The 27,472-nt window shown below is 43.9% G+C and overlaps 1 protein-coding gene and 1 long non-coding RNA gene across 4 annotated transcripts in view; both read right to left on the bottom strand.

The window, feature by feature from the left end:
• Window positions 1-27,472, bottom strand: part of Dlgap2 (DLG associated protein 2) — a 742,630-nt gene that overhangs the window by 504,561 nt on the left and 210,597 nt on the right. The window lies entirely within an intron of this gene.
• Window positions 21,665-22,323, bottom strand: LOC114701224. The gene is made up of 2 exons (XR_003735800.1): window positions 22,196-22,323; window positions 21,665-21,774 (listed from the first exon to the last, which is right to left on the bottom strand). It is a non-coding gene; the product is annotated as an uncharacterized LOC114701224 (long non-coding RNA).

The raw sequence follows: 27,472 nt of genomic DNA, 5'->3' as shown, positions 1-27,472 counted from the left end.
AGGTGGTGTGCATCCCATGTGGTCAATGCACACTCGGATGACAGGCTGTGGCCGCTTCCATAACAGGGGTAGCAGAGGCAGCCCTGAGGCCTACCATTTGGTAAGTCCCTCAAGCTGTGTGCCCACACACCCTGCCTGAGGGGCACATCATGGAGGATGGGGGGGTAAGTGTGAACTTGTGAGGCAGCTGTCTCTACGGGCAGAAAGAGGTGAAGGCAGATGGATAAGGAGAGTCCCTGCTGCTGGCTCCAGGGTCTTTGCAGGCCCCAAATCCACGCCAGGGCTCCTCCGTGGAACACAGACCATAATGACACATTCTAAGACTCTACAAAGGCCTTGTCACAGTGGGGCCAGGAAGACCTTCGAGTTGAGTGTGGGCCTGACTTATCCACTCCAGCTATTCAGAAACAACAACGGGGTCTAGCCACATCTGACAACGGCCTGGGTGTGATGAAGGGGCTCTCCCCAGTGCAGGGCATTGTTGACATGCACTGGCTCCTTTTGCTCACCAGTCCCTCATGGCTTCTCAGCCCTGTGTTTTCTGCCCCCTTTTAGACATGAGAGTGGGTTTAAGACTCAGGGGGCACCGGACCCAAGCTCCATGTCACACACCATTGCCACCAGCCTCGGTTTGGCCTCCAGTCTAGACAGCAGTCAACCACGGCCTCTTACGCCCAGCAAGGGAAGGAAGGTATACACACAAATGGCCGACTGCTGCCGCTCCAGGTATCACCAGGCCCCACGTCTGACAGGTTCTGCAGTAATCACTGAAGAACATTTCACTGAATAATCTTCTCATTAAAAGCTAGCCTCCTCTTTAGGCTTGGCTCTTTTTAAGTAACAGACTGTTCATGTCTTACCCTTTTCTCAGCATGCATTTGGTTAAGCAAGTTAAATGTGATGATCTCAATTAGATCTCTTGCCATTTAATTACAGATGAGGTCAAAGGGCCATGATGAAAAGCTCCTTTGAACAACAGCTGGAAAAAATCCTGTCCATAAAGTGTGATCTTTGATCAAACAGGGTGGGAAACAAAGAGCCTGTGGTGTGGATTCCAGGAAGCAGGCCCTTGACTCCCCACTCTCCTGCCCCAGATATGGGGCCACAGCTAGGGCTCTACCCTAAGCACCTAGGTTCTTCATTTGAAAAAAACGGGACAAGGACAGCCGCAGGCTTGAATGAGTTTTAAGTACGGCCAGCATAAGTCCCTAGAAAATGGTGGCCTTGTTCTGAGTTTCACAGGAAAGTTAGACCCTTTCAGAAAACTTACTTGTTCACACTCGCACTTTTCAAGTTCACAAAAGTGTTTAAAGCATCTACTCTCTAAATGAATCCTGTTTGGGGCCTTGGAGCATCTGCAGAATAGTTTCCCAGCTCCCTACTCAGTACCCATAAAGTTATGAATTACAGAATCTTTTCCTGGCTTCTTCATCTTCAACTAGTAACCAGAGTCTTGGGAAAGATTTGAGTTTGTAAACACTCTAGAGCTTTACTGTAAAGGATAAATCGCAGCTTCAAACTCATCACCCTTGGTGGCTTGGAGCTATGATACTTTCCAATATGCTGAAACTAAACCAATGCTTCAATCTTAATTTGAAAACATCACCTCCAGGTTGGACCAGAGAACAACCCAGCTCCCTCATGTCTCCATGGCATTCTGCAGATGTCTCCTTGCAGGGATTCAGGATAGTAATGTTACAGAGCTTTATTTCCTAAGTGCTTGAACAGTGTAGTAATTTCACATCACAGTGACTTTTTCAAGGTGAGTGCTGTGGGATGGTCTGTATGTCAAATGTGTTGCTCTGATTGGTCAATAAATAAAACACTGATTGGCCAGTAGCCAGGCAGGAAGTATAGGGAAGACTAACAGAAAGGAGAATTGAGAGAACAGGAAGGCAGAGGGAGATACTGCCAGCTGCCGCCATGACAAGCAGCATGTGAAGATGCCAGTAAGCCACAAGCCACATGCCAAGGTATACATTTATAGAAACAGATTAATTTAAGATGTAAGAACTAAATAGCTAGAAGCCTGAGCCATTAGGCCAAACAGTTTAAATAATATAAGCGTCTGTGTGTTTATTTTATAAGTGGGCTGTCAGACTGCCGGGGCTTGGCGGGATCCGGAGAGAAAACTCTCCAGCTACAGTGAAAAGTTTGGTAAATGATAAATTCTGGTTAAACTGTATCAAAAGACTAGCCTAAAAAGGGTAAATATTATAGGAAAAAAAAACAGATGGAAATAAACACAAAAACATGTCTTTGTGCAGAAAGTGCCTTACAGGCTTCTGATAAAAATCTACCAATTGTCCAGGCTTCTGGGCCACACACAGGGTATCCCTGTGGTCATCACAGAGTGACCACCGAAGAGTGACCCCCCCAAAGAGAGGCAAGTTAGCAGTCAGCAAAGGAGACACATGCTCCTGGGAAATGTTGCTATCAGAGAGAAGGGTGGAGAAGTTGCCATGCCACCAACTCCCCCCAGTCCTCAGAAACAGGAGTGTGTTCAGTACATTGCAACTCTCAGTAACATATTCTAATTTAAAAAGATACCGACCACTGGGGCCAAGAAGCAACCCAGGCCGACTCCTGGGGCTGCTGGACAGCATGAATCCATAGGATTAGCACCCCGAGCTGCACACTGAAGAGCAAAGCAGGGGACGATATCTCACCCCGTCTTCACTTTCCTCACCCCTCCAATCTACTGGCATGTGTCTCTAGGAAACAGGGGGCACAAGAGGTCTGCTTGGTCCTCTGTCCCATCCCCATGCCTCCGGGTACCATCTCCTCCAGGAAGAGTACAAACAAGTGAGCAGCAGACTGCAGCAGAACTCAGGGCAGAACTGACTGAGCCGTCCATGTCCCAGCACAGAGAGACTGAAAAGTATAAAGTCATAGGAGAGCCCCGAAACAACAACAAAATGTTTTAATGAGGAAATAAAACACATATGCCAAAATACACCTCGATGCCAGAGCAGGACACCCGCAGCCACCACCTTGCCCTTCTTTGGAGAAAAGCCTCGACATGTACATGCATCCCAGAGAGCAAGAGCTCGAAGCTAAGGTGGTAACATAGGTAGAAAGGAAGCTTTGGAGGAAGGAACTAAGCTGAGAGCCTAGACACCACCAGGACAGCAAGAGGAAGTTCAGAGCAGCCGTCACATAGGCATGGGTGGAGGCAGAACCACACAGACCATACAAGACCATCACGGTGAATTCAGAGGGAAAATTAGAAGTGTCAGCAACAACGATGGCTATAAGAAGGATAACTGATGTGTCTATCGAAGAAAATGCCACACATGAGTGAGATCAAAATAAAAAAGGAGACCAAAGACCGGATACTCCAAGGATGGGACAGGAGGGAGCAGCTTTGCCACAGAGGAGCTAGGACGACCACAGTTAGAAATGATACACTGTAACTCAGCTAAACGGAACCAGCATCCAAAGCTAGCCCGACTGTGCTTGCTTACTTCTGGTGTATTTTCTCTAGAACACCACGGAGACAGCAAGTGAGAGGGCGCAGTGAGCCTGAGCTGTGTCTGCAGCACCACGATAACTTTACAAGTGCTAAGGACAAACTCAACCCGAGCATGCACAAGCAGCCCGCCCAGCCCAGCCCTGTAGAGCGCTGTAGATGGGTTTTCGGGGAGGAGCCACCGGTTGCCAGGAATTGGAAAGGAGTAAGAGAGGGTGGCTGAGTGAGAATAATCAGTACATTAGTACATGTATTAAACCGTCAAATCGAAAATTTGTTAATAAAAAAAGCTGTTTGAGGGGGTATAATTCATGTCTAGTGGCAGCAAATAACTTTTTTAAAGACAGTCCATCAAAAATTATGTTACCTGCTATCAATAAAGCATCCTGACCAACAAATTCATACACATTTGTAAGCGTGTGTATTTGGATACATGGATGTGTGTATGAGTACACCCATGTACATATATATGCATATACATGATGCATTGTATATATGCATGTGTTTACATATATTTTACGGAGGAAGGAGAAACAGGAGACTTTCAGATAGTTTCATGCTTCCAATACTTTGTTTGCAGTTTTCCTTTATCCTCAGGCCATCTAAGAACTCACATCTCCTGGAATGAGGAGACATTCCCATGAAACACACACTGATTTTCTTTCCACCTCAGCTTCTTAGCTGGAATACATACAGTAAAATTAAACACATTTTATACTTCGTGAGCAAAATCCGACATACACCAACATTGTACTTGGAAGAGGCTCTTTAACCTCACACTGGGTGTCCGCTGCCCGATGGTGGCTGCTCCTGGGGGTGGGAGGTTTATGACCATCTGCTGACCTCCTAGCAGCCTCCTCTGCCAGGTTAATGTCTTACCATGTGAACTGCTTCTCATTTTAAAAAATGATCTAAAAGATCGGAGGAGATATCAAGTTAAACACTGTAAGCTGTGTGGCTTCGTTACAACATTTCAAGCATCACCATGAACACTGATAAGGGCTCATTTTTTGAATCTGAAAAGCAGACACCCAAATCCTGCATCTATGTAAAGTTTACACAGAATCTGGCTGAATCCATAGCAAAGGAGGAGAGATAAGTATGCAGAATTTTGATTGGGCGTGTCTGTGTCCCAGTGATTATTTCCAGTTAACTTGGATACAATGACTAACACAGTCCATCACTGAGGAAAACAGTAGTTATTAACTTGTGTCTTATTACCTTGTGTCGTAAATTCTCATCTGCATGAAATACCTGCAGATGGATTCCTGGTATACTCTAGAAGTGGCGTGACAATAATGATCTACGTGTGCATAACCTGGGATGTTTTTTGACAACAAAGTAGCAGCATTCGTGTTCAGATAGAGGCTGCCATGTACATCCATCCCATAGATGAAATTTTCTTCCTGTTGTTGTGGTCCATGCTAACAACTAACACACACTGCAGAAGTGAATGGGACAGTATGGGACAGTCTCATCGGTGAGATATTTTAAAGGTCGCTTTGTCTTCAGGAGACCATGGACACAACTAACTCTTCGAATCACTTTTGAATCTTCCAGGGGTTTATAACAAAGCTTGTGTTTCATCAGGGAACACACTCAGAACAGACTCTCACAAAGAAGAGAGTTCAGCAATGTGCCACCTCTGCATCTTAGCGCCCAGCTGCACTTCTGGGTACTCTGTCCTAACAGCACTCCACCAGGATGGAGCTGACAATGAAGACAAGAGCCTTGCACGCTGATGTGAAAACATGTCCTACAGAAGCCATTCTGTACCACATCAGAGTGTTTCGTCTCTCAATGGGTGATGCTTACACTGCTGGAAGAAACCTGAACTCTAAAGCAACATGATTGATCCCCAAAAGCACCCAGGAGCGGTCTGTGATGAGGAGCACACAGCTGCCATTTCCCAGTCAAAGGAAAAAGAGTTAAGTCACTGGTACTAAAGCCTGTGTCTCATCCAGACAGTCCTGCTTCCTGAGAGCTCCGCCCCCAGAGAAATTAGGAGTAGGATGAGGTGATCCTTGGGCCTGAAGATCTCACATCGCAGGTGTAAGGCACAAGCCAATGACAGTTAACTGTCTGTTGACTACCCACCCACCTCCACCTGCCTTAGAACAGCAGAGTCGAAGGGTGAGGGTGCTGAGATCCCAGTGGAGCCCTCGGCATGGTGGAGAAAATAAACATCCGACATTTCCCTGATGTTGTTTTATCCCAAAGCCCATCTAAAGTTCACCCACAGGTGGGACACCCACATCTCACCGCTCTGAAGAACAAAGGGCTCAAATGATTCTTGTTGCAGTACCTCTAAACCAGAGAGAACCCCACTTATGACAATCAATTGAGCTTTTTCAGTGGTCTCCGCCACGGTGGCATTCTTCTTTCTGAAACAGTGAGCAGTGGCAAGCAGCCAGGGCTGGATCCTGGCAATCCTGTTTCTATATGTGTGCTGTTACTCACCTCAAGTCTTAAATAGAAGTGTAAGGTTACAACTATGTATATACACGGGAGAAATACTGACAATTACCAGTGGTAACTGAAAGAAAAAAGCATTAATTAGAATGAAATTTGGGCTTCCAGTAGCAAAGAATGTTCATGTTGTTAATTAGAAAATTCTCCCAATAAGTAAGATATTTAAGTGTAAGTTCCTATAAAGTTTAACTGATATCCAGTAAGAAATGCTTCCATCAAACACAGCTGCATTTTAACTTCTCAAAATTATTAAAAATGCATGAAGAAGGGAGAACTTCGTGCTATGTGGCAGCTGCTTACTCCTATTTAAAGTATTTTACACAGTAAATCTGAATTGTTCCAATTACCCAAAATAAAATCACATCTACAACAATAAAAATACATGACTTTAATTTCCTGGGTTCTTGTTCATTTTATGAATCCACTCACAGCCAGGCTCACGGACTCAGAGATCACTGCACTGAGCAGAGTAGCTGGAGGATCTATTTCAGGACTCTGATAGGTAAGTCCCACACATCTATTTCAGGGACTCCCCACGTGGTGTGAGTGTGAACCAGCTCCGCTGCTGCCGTCTGATGAGGTTTACACACTCTATTTCCTAAGTCATTAAGGCAAAACGCACTCAAATACAGGATGAACTGGTGTCTGCAGATTAAAATAGAATGGCTTCTTAGTCTGCGGGTATATATATATAACTTGAATCACACTTTTGGGATTCATTTCTCCACCGTGAAGTGACTGGCCTGAGCTAAAAGTATCCTGGCTCCCCTCAACTTCAATGTACCAGATGACACCCTATGCAACAACTATGGGTCACAGCTCATACCAGCCAGGCCAACTTCTCTAGATAGTATAGCAACAGGGCAGAATCCAGCCAAGTATACAGCTCTGTCCAGGAGGTACATCTCCAGGTAGGTGTAGAGCACCTATAGGACGGAGCAGCTCTACCTAGGCACATAGCTACAGAGCAGAATCTAGCCAAGTGTGACATTTCAGCCCATGTGGATCTCTAGATAGATGTCCAGCCACAGGACAGAATTAATCCAGGAGTGCAACTCCTATGGGGCAGAGTTCTAGCCAGATGTGAAAATATCCCTGAGACAGAGGAATAGTCACACAACATTGGAGTAAGCTTCAGTGTAAGCTACAACAAGTGTAACAAGACCATACTTCTTGAAGCTTGTGGAGCCTAGGAGAATTCTCTGAGACAGCTAGTCACCAGAGGGAAGCCTGGGTCAAGGCAGTGTCTACTGACACCCAATGACTCCCCAGTAACTAAGCCAATGACACTGTGGGCTACAGTGAGTTACAACCAGCCCCAGGAACACTCTAAAGCCACAACAGCATGGCCCAGGCAACTCTTCTGAGGATTATCTCTCATGCTCCAAGAGTGTGGTTATGACAGGCGGCTAACAGTCAATGCTCTGTCTTTCTACCAAGTCTCCTTCAGAAGTCACACCGAAGTGTGACCCCAGACTCAACCAGCTGCTTGGAGCCAGCTCTGAGAAGCTGGAAGAAAGTGCTGCCTGGGGAACAGGTCATCTAAGGTCCTGGACTGCCCTCAACCAGAGCAAAGCAAACCCTGGCTCACTGAGGTCTGAGATACTATGTAGTATCTTGTGCTTTGCCTGTGGCTTTGTCAAATGTGTATTTCTCCCCTTGGGAAGAGCTTCAGAAGCTCCATGAAGAAGAGCGTAATAAAGGAGAAAGATTCGCCATAGCAACAGGAACATGAAACGTGAGCAGAGATGAGCTGGAGGCATGAGACCTCCAACAGCCAGGGGCCAAGCTTGGGTCAGCTGCATCATCTAAGGATGGGGCCCAAGTGAATTCACGCAAAAGCTACAGAAGGTTGGTATCCAAGATTGGAAAAGCAAGGACTACTTCAACAGTAAAGAAATAATACCAACACAGGTAGTAAGTAGTCAAGGCTAACACTATCTAATCACCTAAGAGAAGATGGGTACGCCACGGATGGTCCACGCATGAAGCTCTACAGCCGACGGCTCCTCTGTGCAGACAGAACCAGAGTACTATTGCCAGGAATCCAGGAAGGGAGATGAAGGCAGGGGGCCAGAAGAGCTTTCTGACGGGACGGTGGGCACTTTCCTCATCATGCATCCACACACTCAAACGTCACATTACTGTACGTGAATCAAAATTCAGTTATGAAAATGTGAGAAAAATAATGGGTGACATTTTTAAATTTTACCCCACAGGTATGCTTGGGTTTGTTTGTTTGTTTGTTTTTTTCAACAGGATTCTGCCCCAAATTGGTGACGAAGCCTGAACAAGTGCTGGCTCTTGAATGCTAAACACCCAAACGTTATCTATTTCTTCAAAGTCAACTAAACCTGAAATCCACTTCAAATAATGAAACTCACCTTGAAATTTTAACAGTCATTTAAACATTCAAGCAGTTGTTTCCTAACTTTCCACTGGACTGGGATTAAGCCTTGGGGGAAGGGAGAAGGCAGCCCTAACACTGCCAGGACTTGTATAGATTCTACAACAGCAGGGCGGGAGAGATGGAAGAGCCAAACAGAGCTCCTAGGGCCAGATGTTGGGCTCCACAGAACCAGGGGTATGGGGGTGGGGGTGAGGCCAGCTCTACTGAGCCACTTAGATCAAAGCCTACAGAAAAGTGTGGGAAGGGCCCCCTGCTGCCATCAGAGACATGTTCCACAAAGAAGGAAATCACATTTTTTGTCCTTTCTGTAAAATGAATAGCTGAGGAAATGAAATTAGGCAGGTAATAAAGCAATGTAAGAGGAGGAAAAAGAAAAAGGAAAAACAAAAAACTCTTGAGAACTTACAGCTAGGTTTCCCCAAAGCCTCAGAGAGCAAAATGAAAAGCCACATTCTTCCAAGGGTCTCACCAGGCTCAGGATTGTGGATATCGGCACTTCCTAATTCCAGGAGCCCCGAACAAAAAATTGATGTGCTCCTTCAACACACACACCTTAAAAATCCCTGTTTTGCATCTGGAGGGGGCACATTGGGACCTTCTTCCTGTGGCAAATTCTAAAGAGTGCTGGTCAGTGAAAAATAAATGTATCCCATGTGAAAGACACACAATTGTGTACCAATTCGTGAGACTAGGGAGACCACGGAGGAAAATGTAACTCTCACTAGCACCCATGGGACCTGGAATAGAGCAAGAACACTGAGGACGGTAAAACACCTGGCTGGGTCACCTAGGTTCATCTCGTCAACATGCGGTCAGAGGTGATCTGAGCCACACACAGGAAGGGTGGCAGAGAGGCAGCCACAGTCCTTCAATGAGATTGCTGTGGGTATAAAAGCCTGTCTCAGAGCAGGGCTTTGTAATTCTACTCCCATCCATAGACCTACAGAAAGCAACTGAAAAATGGGCCTCCAAGAGCTAGGGTCTGACCAACCATCTCTGCTCAGGGGCCTTCTAGTTCCCTGGGGTCCCTTTGGGCACTGACCATTAGCAACATCAGTGGCTTTCATGTGGCCAGGGAGCTATGCGTCACCATCAGAACCCAACTTTCAGCTGCAGCAACTCAGTAGAAAAAAGAAAGAAAGAAAGAAAAAAAACAGCAGAGAATTGTGGGGCAACAGGGGATGTCCAAAGAAGCATTGTAAAAAGGCCAGCCTTGATTCAGAACAAAACCAGAACTTGAACGTGATTTCCATAGCTGCTACATGATGACAAACTGCCTCCTGGTGGATTATGGTGCTGACTGCATAACACGCATCATTACATACACAATGTGGTTCTTGGCAGGCAGTGGGCACGCAGCAAGCACACTGTTATCTTGTCCCTCCTTCAAACCACCTCAGCCACATGTTGTCTGCTGCACACACCTCCGAGCCAAAGCTCCTGCCTCTGGGCAGCAGAGTTTGTTTTCATAGTGTTGTCTTCCCATTAAGTCAGAAACGATCATCATCTATCCAGGAGTCAAGACACTAGATAGCAATCAGAAACCATACAACAAGGCACTGATGTCTCCAGGGCGATGGTTAATGTGGCTCTCATTGGCACAGTAGCACTGCATACAGAGCCAGGGAGGCAGAGGCCATCCTGCTGCATTGTGCTGGCCTGGAGTTCCCTGGAGGATGAGCTCCCAAGCTCCCTCAGTGAGATGCTGCCCCTTGAAGAATAGCTTCGAAATAATCTGTACTCTACAGGGCACCCCAAGGGAGGCAGGGCTTGCCAAGGCATGTAGGGCTTGGGAATTGACATCAGGATATCCAAGGATGCGCCAAAGGTACTTGTTGAACCCGATACCAAGTCTACAGATCTGAGGAAGCAGGAGACTCAAAAGGCCAGGTGTGAGAGTTGTCTTAAAACACTTTCTATTGACAAAGGGCCATTGGGGGGTTATATTAACAAAGGATGCCCTTTTCTTAACTACTGAATGAATTCTAAAGAATTTTACTTACAAAATATCATGAAAATCCAATTTTAATGGGATCAATCTTCTCCTTCAAAGTATCTCTCTGTTAACCACATTGACTCTGAAAAACTGGGAAAGAGGCATCTTCGAGACTACTTCTGAGCTAACTACAGGTCATTCTACTTAATCCCAACAATGCTGTGAGTTCAGGGCTCTGGCCCATTTCATAGCTATTGGAACACAGCTCTGAGGAGATGCTGACATGCCTCCCCACCTCCCAGCCCCATCCCCATGTTACCTCAGATCCCAGCACATTCCTGCTGTTGAGTTGATGGGCTCATCAGGTCAGAAGTGAGCTTCAGAGGCCATCAGCTATGAAATGCAGAAGTAGCAGTCACACTAAGCTCCTAACCTCAAGCCTCACCCACAGATCTTTTTCTTCCTAGTGGCCTTCCTGGAGATGGTGCTAAGTACCAAGGGCAAAGGAGTCATTGGACCAGAGTCCACACAGAAACCATCAAGACACAAATGCGTGGAAATACTGGACAGATCACGAAGAGCTTTGCAAATATTTGCTTTTGCCTCCCTCTTGTGATTTATTTGAAAGCAAGTCTGACCCATGCAGCCTCTGCTCCAACTGAGCTTACCATTCAGATGAGAACACACAGGAAGCAATTATTCTGAGAAATGCTCTATTATCTGGGCTCTTCCCTATTAAGATGATCAAATAGAGACAAAGGCTTGTCTAGAAAGACATGGGACATCCCTGTTCTATGACCAGAGAAGAGTCCGGTGCATTGTGGGTACTACTTTCATTTACTATTCTTACTGATTGCTTATGAGGAAGATGCAGAAGAAATTAAGAATCATACAGTTAAAAACATGAGCACAGCATGGTGATGGTAGCTCTGTATTTCAACGCACATCATCAGGCCATGCTCCGTGGGGTCAGCACATTGAGTGGGACGCTGTGGGCCTCCTGCTTTTGCTCCTGGGTGAGAATAGGCTTCTCAGACTCATCTTCACTAATACTATTGGTCCTTCCTCAGTGGTTCTTCCAAAACAAGATGTCAGTCCAAGGCCACTGTGTCCTTGAACCAGTGCCATGGGATGAGCTGCTAGAGGCTCCTTGGAAATGAAACCCTCCATCAGTAGCCAGCCTGAACTGGAGCAGGCACTCTAAGCCCTCCTAAATGGCAAGGTTGAAAGAATTCACTAGATAATGCTCACATAGTGAAAATGAAAGCAGGTGAACCCTGGGACTCATGGACACAGAGTCAGGAGAGATTCTAACCAGCCTGCCCAGTCAATTAACTTAATTCGAGGAACATGGCAGGAGCAAAGTTGCCATCAGCTCAAGGTTGGACAGTGGCAAGACTAGGCTATAAACCAGTATGCCCACATCTCTATTTAAGGACCTTTTCGTGGGGGGCCACAGAGGTTTCCTAGTGAGGTCTGAACTTGCTTTAACCAGCAGAGCTGCACAACAGGATGACTTGACCATGGGCGTGGTTACCAGGTGTGTGGAAAGGTCTGCACTTGACTATGCAGTGTGCTTTGATCTAGCAAGGGGGAGGTCTTTTGCCCTGCCCCTTGGCATTGTTATAAAAAGCCCCTTTGAAAAGATAGAAGGGGCTGGTAGATATTGATCCAAGTCCTCCTGGAGCTATCCTGTGTTTCTGTCTCAATCTCTGTTATCTTTCTATCTACAAATTCCTTATGCCTCTCTCCTCCTCATAGGACCCCTGAAAAAAGTGGGAGCTGGCTTCCCACATCTTTTTGCTAGGATTTCTCAAATGCACACCTTTAGAAGCCCTGCCAATGGCTTCCTGATGTAACGGGAACAGATACATAATTTCTACATCTCAGGCACCGCACGAAGCCACCTAAAGGACCACTGACGCAGGTTCTGTACATTTGGCATCTTCTGCAGAGACTCTGTTAGACAAAGATACCAGGAGGGAATGGTGTGGTGCCTTCGTATGGCAGGCACCACTTGAGATTACCAGTGCCACCTCCTCTGACCTGCACTTTCCCAACCACCGAGCAGGGGCGTGAGCCCCCGAGACATTTGGACTTGGGCATTCCTATTCAGGATGTGTATGGCACAGGAATCGGGGAATAAGAGTGACTCAGTACACACATTCTAGGTGCTCAAAGACCCATCCCTGTCTTATTTTTATTTATGTGTGTGTTCACGTGTGCAGAAGTGTGCCTACCCATGTATGGAAGTCAGAGGTCAATTTCAGGTGTTGTTCCTTGGGTGTCATCTAAGACAGGCTCTCTCACTGACCTGGGACTCACTGATTAGGCTAAGCTGGCTGGCCAGCGGAACCCAGGGACTGCCTGCTTCTGCCTACCCAGGGCTGGGAAGACATGTGCATTCTACCAGGCTGGCTGGCCAGCAGAACCCAGGGACTCCTGCTTCTGCCTACTCAGGGCTGGGATGACATGTGCATTCCACCATTAAGCACTTCACCAACAAAGCCATCTCCCCAACCTCAGTGTCTGATTTTGAAAGTGAACAAAATCTAAATGTCAACCCTCAACTGTGTGACTAACTAGTCAAACACTTAAGCCACCATACACTGACGCTGGGTCACATTAGAAATGAACAATGATTTTTATTCTTTTATTTCCCAAAGAACTTACTGTATGAAAAGAGGTCAGATACAGAAATAGAAAAACATTGCATTTATTTGAGTGGGGAAAAAAAAAAGGCGGTTACTCCTGTGCAAGAACCCAGGAAGGAATCTGAATGTAAAACAAAACAAAACAAAATCCCTCCTCCTTTTAAAAGGCTCATGGTATCTGAGTGCAGATCAGAGTGGGTGAGGCACTAACCCACTGAGCAAGGCACAATTGTAGCCAGCTGTGGCCAGCAGCAGTCATGGGGCTTGAAGGAGGCCTCCTATGGGCACAATGAGCCTTTGAAGTGGCCAGCAGGCCCTGTACATTCGTGTGGGTATCAGACTCAAAACTATTCAACTTCGTGAATTCTGTTGGGAGAATTTTATTTTATAGCAGAGAACCCACACTTACCCAAACCTGCCCACTTCCACATCTGTCAGGAGTACAATCAGTTTTCTTTATAAGGCTGTATTTTTTCCTTACAAAGAAACAGTTTCTCTCACTTCATAAAAACTCTTTACAGGCTCTTTCCGGAAAATTCACAGTGTGTTGCAAGGCACAGAAGCCATCATTTGAAGCCTTGCTTGACTTAGGAGCAGTTCCTTGTAGTCGCAGAAAAAGGAACCGGATGAAAGAAACAATGAAATACCAAGCACTCTTCAGCCCAGCTGGAAACAGAACTAGTAAAACCAGCAGTGGGTCCCGAGTGCTTCCTGAGCGGCAGGTCTGTTGTGAGGGATTGATCTGCACTAGATCATTAACTGGAACAATGATGCTATGAGCAGGTAGGTCACCACACCCCCATTCTGAGTGAGGAAACCAAGATAGAGTTGCTGATCACAGAGTTGAGCTAACCACTAAACCAACCTGGGAGTATGCACCTGTACATGAGACCAACCGCTGCCAAGGTGTGATGGCAGAAATGAGGAACGCTGTGTTTTGTCTGTCTGAAAAGTCAAGCCGAGAAGAAACAGGCTTCAAGACTCCTGCATTTAGACGTAAGGTCAACACTTAAACTTCTCATGAAAGGGCAACCCACAAAATGGGAGAAAATGGTTCCCAAAGCATAGACCCAAGAAGAGATTGTTACTCGTAATATACAAAAAACTCCTGTGAGCAAAAATGACAGACCCACCGACTCAGAAACGGACAAAACACTTGAGCACGCATTTCTCCAAACACACACAGATGTTCAACAAGCCCATGAAGTGCTATAGCATAGCCAGTCATTAGGGAAATGCACAGCCAAGACAAGACCCTGTGATGGTTCCTGTAAGGGGAAAAAGATAGACACTAAAGGAGTTGGTGAGGACATAAGGACTAAGAGTCCTCACTTACTCTGAGTAGGGGTGCAACACGACCATGTCATCCACCACAAAAAAAAAAAAAAACGTGGCTGATGCTCCCAAAGTCAAGTACAGAGTAACTGCTCATCAGCTGATCCCAGGTCTGAGCAGAGATGAAAGCCTGGCCCTGGTGTTCAAAGTTACATGACTCACAACAGCCAGAGGCAGACAATCCACAGCACTCATTAAGAGGTGACGAAATAAACAGAGTGCACACCTGCAATGATGTGCTACTCAACCTTCAGAGGAACGACTTGGAAACTGTGCCAAAAGTACAAAGGCTGTAAAGTTCTCTCACAGCAGAGATCCACACCAGTGGGATGCATGGAATGATTCACAGTGCCTCTGAGGTTACTAAGGATGGGGGAGGGAGCATGGGAGTTCACCTGGATGGGTACAGGTGTATTTGTAAGGATGACATGATGGAAAGATTTGGTTGGATTAGTTACTTTTCTGTTTCTCTAGGAAAACACTACAGACTAAGGATGTATATTAAGGAACAGTTTTAAGAAGAGTTTACTCGCCGGGCGGTGGTGGCGCACGCCTTTAATCCCAGCACTCGGGAGGCAGAGGCAGGCGGATCTCTGTGAGTTCGAGGCCAGCCTGGGCTACCAAGTGAGTTCCAGGAAAGGCGCAAAGCTACACAGAGAAACCCTGTCTCGAAAAACCAAAAAAAAAAAAAAAGTTTACTCTTGCAGTTCTGACAGGACAGTCCACAGCAATGGAGGAAGCATGGCAGCCAGCAACCAGAGCAGGAAGCTGAGAGATCATATCTTCAACCACACATCTAAGCAGAGACAGCAAACTGCAAAGTAGGACAAGACTAAAAACTCACAAAACTCAATGTCACATTTCCTTCAGCAAGGCTGCATCTCCTAAAGGTTCCATAACATCTGCAAACAGATGTTTGCCATCAATTGGAGACCAATTACTCAAATATGTGAGCCTATAAGGGGCATGTCTCATTCAAACCATCCCAATGGTGGTGGCTCCAAACCACTGTGAGCATGCTTAATATTACAGAGTTATAAACGGTTAACAAGATGGTTTATATCATATATATTTTAATCATAAAATTTCAAACTCCAATCTGGGGATCCAGACCTACTGGGTGGTCTCTATCTACCACTTAATCCAGACCTACTGGGTGGTCTCTATCTATCACTTAAATCTAACTATCCATTCTTCTCTGTCTTTAGATCCAAGCGCTTCTATGCCCAGTCTCTGGCAGGTGTAACCTTGGCTAGGAATGCAAGGGTGATACAAGGTAACTTAAAATGTTATGAGAGGTTGCCTCATTCCATGTGTTATTTTGTTTGTGTTCTGATGAAGCTTGCCTGGAGATCAGAGGGTGGTGCTAAGCCACTAGTAAACCACAGAGGCCAGGCAGTGATGAAACACACCTTTAATCCCAGCACTTGGGAGGAGGAAGGAAGATCAGGAGTTCAAGGCCACCCTGGGCTATACAAGATTGAACCAGTCTAAAAGAGAAACAGAACGGGACAGTGGTGGTGCATGCCTTTAGCCCTCATTCAGTCTGATGATTCGTAGAGGTAAAAAGTATCTAGTGGCTGGTGATCTGCTTCTCTGATCTTTCATCTTTCACCCTTGATATCTGACTCCGGATTTTTATTGTTCAGACTAATTAGGATCATGCTTCAATATTATTGCCCCCAAGGGCATTTAAAACTTCAATTACCTCCCCCCATGCTACATTTCCCTCAATGTGTCATATCTATGCAATGCATGGGTATAGGTCTTACACAGAACAAGTATTAAGAGGAAATCTGTGTAGGAAAGGAAGCAAGGGGTAGTCTGTGCAGTCTAATTCCAAAGTCTCAGAGGTTGAATGATGGCTACAAACACGAGGTGTTCATCAATTTTTTTCACTCTGTAAGAAATACCTGAGAAAAACAACTTTAAAAGGGGAGGTTGTCTTTGGCTCACGGTTTCAGAGATTTCAGTCACAGTCAGCTGGCTCTTCTGCATTGGGGCTGAGCCAAGGCAGGGCATCATCATGGTAGGAGAACACAGTAGAGGAAGCTGATCATCTCCTGGCAGCCAGGAAGCAGAGAGTGACAGGAAAGGGCCAGGGACAAGACTCCTTTCTGAGGCATGCTCTATCGCCCTACTTCCTCCAACCAGACCCCAAGCCCTACCACCTCCTTATCAGCTGGGGACTAAATCTTACAAAGGAGTCATTTTCTATTCAAACCATACAAGCACACGCCCCAGTATTGAGTAACCATGGCTATTTTAATCATGAAATGAAAATATTTTTCTTCCAGTGAACAGACATTTTTAAAGTAGTCACCACTTTGTTGGGTCCTATGAAGTAAAAAACTTAGTTGTTAAGGTTTGAGCAACTAAGGGCAGTAACACTTGGAAACTTACCTGACACAAGGGCATGGGGGAAAGGTCATTGAAACAGGAAGGGCGCACAACACCAAGATAGCCCATGAATCTCTTGAGGACAAAGTCAAGAAATTCTAGATGAATGGATGCAGTACTGCAGATGAGAAACGTGCTGTCATTATGAACAAAAGTACACAGACATTAACCAATTTCCTGTCGGCCAACACAAGACCAATGCCTCCTCCTTTCCTTAAGACATTTTCCCTAAGTATTGACATAATTAATTCTCTAATGGACATTTATAGACAGCACCTATTAGGACTGCTCTATAAATGTACACACAGTTGCAAACATGTGGGAGACCAGCCCCCACACTTACTTACCCCAGAAACTCTTAAGGATTGAGGGATAAGAGACTTAGTTAGAAAGTTAAGAAGCAGAGAGAAAACACAGGACAGACTCGGGTGGGCCTGGATCCTTACCCAAAAGGGCCCAGCACTTTATTCCAAACATCTATTTATAACAATGCCAAGGGATGGAGCAAAAGACCTCCCCCTTGTTAGTTAGACCCTTACATGTTACCCAGGCCCATGGTCCAATCAACTTTCCCATGCAGTCCTGCTGGGTACAGCCACTAGGAAACCTAATGGGCTCCAACACAAACATGCATGGGGGACTGTTGACAAGCAGGACCCTACATAGAGCACATGAGCAAGATCAGAAGACTATGGGTAACTTGCATTTCAGAGAACAGGGGGGCATTATAGTAGTAGTATGAAATTACACAATAATTAGTTTTCAGAGTTAGCACTGAGTATCTCTTTCTGCTCTCCATCTACACTTACATTAGAGTCATGCATCCTGATGACAGATGACACTAATGCTCATTCATATACATTATTCATGATATTTGACATGCCATGTAGATTTAATGTAATAAAAGTGAATTATTATTGTAGGCATTCCTCTCTAGGGAAAAGTGTTTTATTATAAAAACAGAAAGACTTATAAACACTGAGATTTTTCTGGAGGAAACAAATGAAAATATTTGATCATTGTGAATTTTCACTGAATTCTGGGATCTCCTGAAATTAATTCTTTGAAAAATAATTACTATTTTTGTTATATGTATAAGTGAGTGTCTATGTATGGGTATGTGCATTATGAATGCAGATGCCCATGGAATCCAGAAGATATTGTTAGATCCCCTAGAGCTGGAATTACAAGCAGACCTGACATGGATGCTGGGAACCCAACTCAGGTCCTCTGCAAGAGCTGTACGCACTTTTAATCACTGAACACCTTTCTAGCCCTTCTTGAAATTATTTCTTTTCAATTCAAACAGTGAGAGAAAATGCTGTGGGTTGTCTACCAATAATGTGTACCTCATAGAATAATCATGGTACTTAGAAAAACTGTCCCTATAACATGTGAAGTCTCCTGAGCTCACTCTTCCAAGTGAGCTTCAAAGGTGAATTCTTCCTACACACAAAGTATTCTCATTTTCTTGGATACTTTCCTTACTTTTGCTTGACAAGAATGGAAATTACATTAGTAGAGGACTTAGGCATCACTGGCAATGAGGTCAATGCTGTTATCAAAAACCACTACTGAAATTCTGCCGGCTTATCTATTTCCCACAGGCATTTGTTTTCTGCTTCGGGTGCTTCTTGGAGTGGTCAAACACTCAGCGCTTTTTTTTTTTTTTCCTGAAGAATGGCAGTTGCCCTGTGCCGATACCCCGAGCAAAGAGAGGGAGAGGGAGAGCAAGTCCCAGTGGCAGGGTTTGGCTTCTGCCCTTCCAATTAATCCTGACTGGAGATTACCTGCATTTGTTGGTTTAGACAATATAAAAAAACAAAACAAAACAAACAAACAAAAAAAAAAAACACCTCTGCCATTACTAAATTCAAATCAGTTCTCTCGACATTACTTCTTCCTCAGGTACTACAAATGATCCATTTAAATCTTATTTTCTTTGGTTTTCTGTTTCACAACTCTAATTTTGCTGCCCAGTTCCTGAAGGTTTGAGTTCTGTTTCATCCCTGGATATGAGAATCTGAGTGTCATGTTCAATGACCAGTGGGGTTTTTACCCCGAATCTCTGGATATGTGGATGTTTATGAATATTGTTGGACATCTCCTAAAGGAAAGGTTGGTGGGTGGAAAAGCCTGGGTGTAGAGTCCATGACAACAATGGTGTTGGGCTTTAAAGAGACGCAAGACTAATGGCCACAGTGAAAGCAGCAAGCCTTTCCAATGACCTCAGCAGCGTCGATTCTTTCAAGTCATCCTGTGTGGCAGGCCACAAGTCATTCTAACACAGAAATTAGATCCAGGTGTCAACAAATAACCAGGAAATCACTGTTTAAAGCATTTCATGATCTTCACCAAGGTTGACTGTATCTTTTTCAATTAACTAAAAACTGTTGAAGTGAATAATCTGGTGCACTTGGGTATACTGATGGAATCAATTTTTAACAATCAATTTTGTATTTTTAAAACACCTTCACTACTCAGTATGGCATTTCTTTAGTATGGTTCCTCTGTCCTCAACACTCCAATGCACTATTTTCCAGGTCATGCATCAAATGTATTAATGTCCCAAGATCCCACCGATGTTTCCCTCTCTTAAGAACAGGCCATGCTGCAGGGTCAAAGTCAATAACCACATAGGTAGCCTGTGTCCCATCTGGACTGAGATTCACCAGTTGCTCATTGGCCTCTTGTGGGATGACTCATCCCTAAGAGGCTTGAGGGCCATCCGGCCCAAACCAGTAAAAAAGATACTTCCTGAGAGCCAACCTGGGTGTGCCTAAGGGCCTTAGCAACAGCAGCTGACACATGATCTGGAGATGACCGGGACCAATGAGAGGCAGCCATGTCACACCAGCAGATGCATATTCATCAGACCTTCCCCTACAGTAGGGTGGAGGCTATATAAGGCTTGCTTCTTCCTGAAAAAACAGAGCTTGTTGTTTCAACATTCTCCCAGAGTCTATGTTGTTGACTCTGCACTTACTTAGTCCCCTCCCCCAAAGGGAACAACAGCACAAGACCCTGCCACAGCCTCTAATTGTTTTTCTCTCAGAGCCCCAGCTTCAGTGACAATGGTATCCTACACAGGGTGTTGCCCTTTCCCCACTGCTGAGGCCACAATGTCTCCACACCTGTTTCAGACCAGATGTAGTGTCCCTCAGACAAAAGTCAACACAGACTTTAGGATCTCTACTGTCCTGCATCCCTTCCTCCCAGCTCCTTTCTCCAGATAGCCCATATATCCAGCTACTGGAATAGGTAGCCTGTGTGATTAGTGCCTATCCCTTCTTCTCCAGGGCAATAACATGAAACACACACATTGATGATACTGCTGACTCTTTCCAAAGTGCTCTAGCCCCAGTCAGTTTAGGTATGCCATGTGCCAGGTATCACATCTCAAATTGCATAGTCCTTCTTTAAGAATACATCTGAGCACAGGCTTGCACCTCACCCTTAAGATAGCAAGTCTTAAGTGTAGAGTGTGTGTAGATTAGTGGTTCTCAACCTGTGGGTCACAACCCCCTTGGGATCAAACAATACTTCACAGGGGCTGCATATCAGATATTTACAATCTATAATTTAGCAAAATTACAGTTATGAAGTAGCAATGAAAATAATGTTATAGTTGGGGGTTACCACAACATGAGGGACTGTATTAAAAGGTTGTGGCATTAGGAAGGTTGAGACCCACTGGTGTAGATAATGGAGACTCATACCATAGAAATATGTCCAGGAACCCCAGTCTTTCTTGGAGCTAGGGGTTATACCTTTCAAAGCAGAGTTGTGTGTTTTCTGATGAGAAAAATTAAGTCAGCATGTGCTTTTTCAAGTATAAGTTTATCACAAAACTATGTATGGGTCCTTTCTCTAGTTCCATGCTCATGTACACGAAGAAGAAAGTATCCGCTATAACCTTAGCCAAAGCACATTTGCAGAAAAAGAATAAAATGACAAGCCATTTATTTTTGCTCCTCTACCAGGCCCAATCATACACTCACTTTTACATGTGGTGGATGGATATTCAACAGGATTCTCGCAATTTTCAACTATCTGGATATCAGCATATTTAATGCTGTAATTTCCATTTGCTTAATGTTTTTATTATTTTGCCATTATAATCCCATTAGAAGTGATTCTCACTGTCATTATGGTCCTTTGTGGAGTCATTTTGACTGCTTTTGAAGGATGGCAATAATGCTGAATTCATCTGTATTTGAGAGCTGCCATCACCCCAGATTTAAAATTCTACTAATAATCAGAAGTAGCATCCACAGACTCCTTTCAGAGTCCAAAAAGTGGGGTGTTCTATCTAGAGTGCAACTCAGCTCCTAAACAGAATCTTTATCAGGTTATGTTCTGTAAGGCAATTCACACTGGTGAGTGAGAGGCACAATCAACATGGGAGTGGGGGGGGGGGGTTACAGTTACTTTTGTTAAAAGACACTTTGCACACTTTTGGCTACCAGCATCCAGAATCAGTGGCATTTTTATCTTGAAACATGTAAAGGAATCTGGTTTTGTCAAGTACATCAAAAGTTGATCTGTTTCCAAAGGTTTTTTTAATTTAAGGAGGAAAATTCTACCTTTGAAAGCCGTAGGGTAAGGATAAAGTCTAGATTATAAGCAAGACAAATACTCCAGGCCTCCACTCTTTCCCAAAGAGGCTTCCCATGTCCCTAAGATTTACCAGGCTCTCTTGGTGGTTTCCAATCGATCTGTTTCACAAAAACAGGCAACTTTTTACTTCTGTGGACATGAACTGAAACCTTCACTATTATAGCTCATGGGGTAGCCCACCAGATGCAAGTCCCTAGACGTGACTCCACAGAAGAAAGCCTGGATTTACTTTGCCCATGTCCCCTCTGGGAAATGAGACATGTATCTAGCCACTGGAATATAAAATCCATTAACTGTACAGAGAAACCCGTGTCAACCTGGTTGTTGTAAGAAGCAAATAGCCTGGAAGCTGTTCCCAGGACTCACCTGTGAAGAAATGTGTATATTCATTTTTTTCTGGATCTGAGACCATCAGGGCAAGAATAGAGCAAAGAAGTAGTCTATGGTTGCTTATCGTCCTATTGGGTCACAACAGCTGCAAAAATTTGGGTAGAAAAGGGGGAGATAAAAGAAGGAAGATGCAGTTTCTGTTATTGCTAGGAAGGTCAACTTTTTTTTTTTTTTTTTTTTTTTTTTTTTCCCGAGACAGGGTTTCTCTGTGTAGCTTTGCGCCTTTCCTGGAGCTCACTTGGTAGCCCAGGCTGGCCTCGAACTCACAGAGATCCGCCTGGCTCAGCCTCCCGAGTGCTGGGATTAAAGGCGTGCGCCACCACCGCCCGGCAAGGAAGGTCAACTTTGTTGACAAATAAAATCATGGTTTTGTTTGCCAACCAATGTCTTAAGTTGGTTTTTGTTTTGTTGTTTTTGTTTTTAAAAAATAATTAACTGACTCTACCATTCATTCATACAAAGAGCACAACAGTTTTTAGTGTGTCCACAAACTGAGCAATCCTTACCATAGTCAACTTCAAGACATTTAAATCAGTCTACAAAGAAGCCAATACACAAGAGGTGCTTGAGCTGGCCTACTCTGGTGATCGGATGGCTGAGCACCCTAACTGTCATCATAGAACCCGCATCCAGTGACTGATGGAAGCAGATGCAGAGATCCACAGCTGGGTCCCAGGCCAAGCTCCAGGAATCCAATCGATGAGAGAGAGGAAGGATTCTATGAGCAAGAGATATTGAGACCATGATTGGAAAAAATACAGAGACAAATAGCCAAACTAGTGGAAATGCATGAACTGTGGACCAATAGCTGAGGAACCCCCATGGTACTGGACTAGGCCCTCTAGATAAGCAAGACAGTTCTTTAGCTTGAACTGTTTAGGAGACCCCTAGGCAGTGGGATCGGGACCTGTCCCTAGTGCATGAGCCGGCTTTTTTGGAGCCTAGTGCCTATGGTGAGACACTTTGTGCAGCCATGGTGCAGGGAGGAGGGGACTGGACCTGCCTCAACTGAATGTACCAGGCTCTGCTGACTCCCCATAGGAGACCTTGCCTTGGAGGAGGTAGGAATGGGAGGTGGGTTGGGGGAAAGTCTTGGGGGCGGGAGGAGGGAGGACAGGGGATCTGTGGTTGGTTTATAAAATGAACAGAAAATCTCAATAAAAAATGAAGCCAATACACATGCAGGTACTTTTCTGCTACCTTAACCTGTCTAGACACTGCTCCATCTACTCTCATCACACAGATTCTCCAGTTCTGACATCCCATCTGAAGGAATCCACCAAGGGTGTGCCTTCCTGTGAGCTCTCACTTAGTATGGTACTTACAGACCGGTCCATGTAGGGGTCAATCAACATTCTATACCATTTCTAATAACAGGCCACAGACGCACCATTTCCTACCTTATCTACTGATTCATCAGCCAATGAGCATCTGAGTTGAACACACAATTCAAATAGGCCAGGATATTTTATCCAAGTGTGAGTTAGACATCATTTCTTTGGGGTATGCCTAGGAGAAGCACGGCTATGTAGCAAGGCATAGTCACTACTTTTTATCATTGTTTTGTCGAAACACCTTACGAAAGCAACTCAAGGAAGGAAGGGTTTACTTTGGCTCACAGTTAGCAGTATAGTACATCATGGAGGGAAAATATGATAGGAGGAATATGAGGCATCTGGTCATACTGCATCTACACCAAGGAAACAGAGATGGATGCTGTGTTCATCTCACTTTCTTTTCAGCTAGTCTGAGACCAGCCCATGGAGTGATGCAGCCCCACAGTAAGTACAGGGTTTCCCACCTTCATTAACCCAATCTAGACACTCCCTCATAGACAAGTACAGCTGTCTGTCCCCTAAATGACTCTAGATCCTGTCAGGTGGACAACATTAACGATCACAAGTGGTAATGCCATGTCTAATATACTGAGTAAATAAGAGATTGTTTAGTTCCACTGTGCATTCATGTTAGTAATGGACAAGTCTGTAGAGTCTCCATAGTCTCACTAGCCATGATTTGTTTTTGTTTTTTTTTCAGCTCTTTATAAACTGCCAGGGCTTCAGATGTGGTTCAGTAGTGAAGTACTTGCCTAGCATGAATGAAGCCCCCATCCCACCCCAGTGCCACAAAATAGAAAAGACTCTTTTTTGTGTCTTTTCTGTTTTGTGGCACTGGGGTGGGTAGCAGGTGACCTAACGTTTTCCAATGCTGGCAAATGTAAGGAGTTCTCATGTACTACTGGTCATTGTACATCTTCTTTAAAGAAATGCTTACTCAATTTTTGTCAGCTGTTATACAAAATGGTTTTAGGATCGTGAAAAACTTGATGGGAAAATACAGTTTCTATTTGTCTCCTTGACACCTTACTCTCCCTTCTCCACAATCCTATTAGTAACATCTTCATTAGGGTGGGATAATAGAGTTGGTGTTGATGTAATATTGTTAATTTTAGATTAAAGTGCCCACTAGGGTTCACACTTTGTGTTGTGTCCTACAAGAACACAATGACATGTGCCCACCATAGTAGTGCCCTACAAAGGAGTTTCACTAGCCGGGTGGTGGTGGCACACGCCTTTAATCCCAGCACTCGGGAGGCCCAGAGCCAGGCCAATCTCTGTGAGTTCGAGGCCAGCCTGGGCTACCAAGTGAGTCCCAGGAAAGGCGCAAAGCTACACAGAGAAACCCTGTCTTGAGAAAAAAAAAAAACTGTCTTGAAAAAAAAAAAAGTTTCACTATCCTAGACTTTCTCCATATCAAAAGGCTCAAATCCAGGCTTCCTATATCAGGACCTCCATTTGTAGTATGTGTGGCTTACAACCTGAAAAACTCCTGAAGTTTAGTTTGGCTGTATTTTAATTTGCTGTCTCTTACTTTCATTTGTTTTTGTAGTGTGCAGATTCAATAAAATGCATTGATCACCAAGAGGGGGGCCCTTTTGTGTTTTTCCTATATACCATCCCTTCCCAGCCCCTCATCTTCTATTTCTGTAGTTTTGTTATTTAAAAACTTCACACACTTGCAAACATATAGCACATACCTTTAAAGCTTAGGCTTTTTTTGCAAGGAGTATACATTTCACATTCTCCTGTGTTTTTATGGATCCACACTGAATTTCTTTTTTAGGACTGATTAATTAACTAGATCTGCCATTGTTTATTCAGTAACCTACTGAAAGTTATCTTGGGTGCTTCCAAGTTTGGGCAGTTTTTACGGTGCTGCTATACACACTCATGGTCCACATTTTCTGTACATGAAAGTTTTAGAGCATTTGGCTAAATGGTAGATGTAAGAATCAAACAACCCACAACCATTTTGCACTGTGGCTGGCAGGAGGTGAGTGTTCCCCCTGCTCCACATCCTCCCGCAGCTGGAAGGCTGCTGTGGGTCTCAGAGGACCTGGCAGCAGGTAGAGGTGTTTCAATGTTTTGACTTGTATGTGTGGTGTGGAACATCTCTCCATATGCATCCTCAGGGGGGTAATTGACAGTCTCTGGTCCTTGAGTTCTTTGTAAATTTTGGTTATCGGTCACTTATTGGATCAGTGATATGTAAGTATTTTCTCCAGTGTTATCTGTAGCTTGTCATGTATTTTTTTTGAACACCATCCCTAACAGAACAGGAAGTTTTAGTTTTAAAATGAAGTTCCATATGCCAGTTTGAAATTTTCACAGCCCTTGCAATTGTACCCGGGAAGTCCTCACAATGACCAGATGACCTCGGCAGCTCCTGTTATCTTGCAGAGCTCTCTAGTTTTGCCTTTTACACAGAAGTTTCGATCCATGTATAAGGGTTCAGGGTCTATATCTAGATTCACTCTTGCCTGCAGATGACCAGCTATTTCAGCACCACTGTTTGAAGACCGTTCCGTCTCCTCTGGGTTGCTCCTTTTTGAAGAACCAGGGGACCACTTCTCCGTCGGGTCTATTTCCAGTGCTCTATGCTGTTTTGTTGGCCTCTTGTCTACACCACCAGTACTACTATGCTTGGTTACTGTAGCCTTAGAACAGTTCAAGACTTACAGTAGTACAGCTTTTCAATTTATCCTACTTATTACTGGGCTATTCTTTTTTCCTTTCTCTTAAATTTTGAACCAGTTTAATCAATATCCACAAAATAATTTACTGGAATTTTCACTGAAATTCCTTTTAATCTACACAAAAAGTCCCACATTAGCAATATTGACTCCCCCTATGTATAAACATAGAATATTGATCCATTTATTTGGAGCTTTGATTCCTTTTACCTGAGTTTTGTAGTTTTTCTCTTAGGGATCTTGTAATATTGTCTTAGACTTATTCTTATATATTTCACTTAAGTTTGGATGTTGATCTTGTGTCTTTCATTCCAATGTCTAGCATTCCATTGCTGGTATTTGCAACAGTAACTGATTTATACACAATAACCTTGTGTCTTGCAGCCTTGCTACTACTGCATAGTAAGTATGGGATAATGTTTTTATAATTCTTTAAGAATATACATGAGCAATCATATCGTCTGTGAAAAAAAGATGGGCCTATTTCTTCCCTCTTTATTTATATACTGTTCATTCCTTGTCTTGTTTTATTGTACTATCTAGCATTTACAATGTGATGATAAATAGGAATAATTAACTTCTGATATGGGAAATCTCTCCATTTTTTACCATGAAGTATAAGGTTAGCTTTAGGAATTTTTATGGCAGTCTTGCCTTCATGTGCATGCAGTGTCCTTGGAGGTCAGAAGAGAGTGTTGGATTATCAACTACCATGTGTGTTGGGGATCAAACCTGGGCCATCTGGAAGAGCAGGCGATCCTCTTAACCATTGCTCCAGTCCCAGATGTAGGGTGTTTGCAGGCCTTTGAGTAAGTTTGTCAGTTTGAACAAGTTCATCCCCTCCTACTCTGCAGAGTACTGATGATGCATGAATATTGGATTTTTGCCCAATGCTTTCATAAATGTATTGGCATATCTTTAATTCTTCAGTTTGTTGATGTGATTATATCAAATGATTTTTCAGATGGTGAGCCAGCCCTACATATTTAGGATAAATCACTTTGGTCATGATGTAGAAATTCTTAGAACTGATTTACTTGTTATATATTGAGGCACTCACCTATGCGCTCAGGAGAGGTAAGAATTGGTCATATTCCTGCTGTGTAACATCTTTGTCAAAGCTTGGTGTTAGGGTAATGCTGATCTCACAGGATGCAGGAAGGAGATTTTCTTCTCCTCTGTCTTCTCAAATAGATAGCATAATACTGCAATGATTTTCTTCCTAAAATATTTGATAGAATTCAACAGTGAGCCCATTCTGACTTGGTACAGGCTATTCTGAAGGGTAATTAATTGTTAATTTGATTTCTTTAATAGATATAAGCCTATTCAGATTATCTTTTTTTTCTTGGCTAAATTTAGAATTGCCTTTCAAGGAATTTACCCATTTCTTTCGTCACATATCTGGGCTCAAGGTTATTCATAACACCTGTTAACATCTATTTAATGTTTGTGAGATTGAAGGCAGTTTTCTTTCATCTCTGATATTAGTAATTCTCACCTTCTCTCTCATTTTCTAACTATGGCTAGAGGTTTAGAAAAACGTTCACTCTTTTCAAAAAGCAAGCTCTTTGTTTCACTGTCTTCTTTGTTAACTTCTTGATTTAGGATTGATTGTTCCTAACTCATATTTATTTTCTTATGTTTATTCTGAGTCTAATTTGATATTTTCTGAGGCAGAGGTTTCAACTCTTTTTTTTTCAATTTTTTCATTTATTTTACACCCCAACCACAGTTTCCCCTCTCTTTC

This window comes from Peromyscus leucopus, chromosome 17, assembly GCF_004664715.2.
Source record: "Peromyscus leucopus breed LL Stock chromosome 17, UCI_PerLeu_2.1, whole genome shotgun sequence".
Classification (NCBI taxonomy): Eukaryota; Metazoa; Chordata; class Mammalia; order Rodentia; family Cricetidae; genus Peromyscus; species Peromyscus leucopus.
Note: the sequence above shows the minus strand (reverse complement) of the source record. Positions and strands in the feature narration are given on the sequence as shown.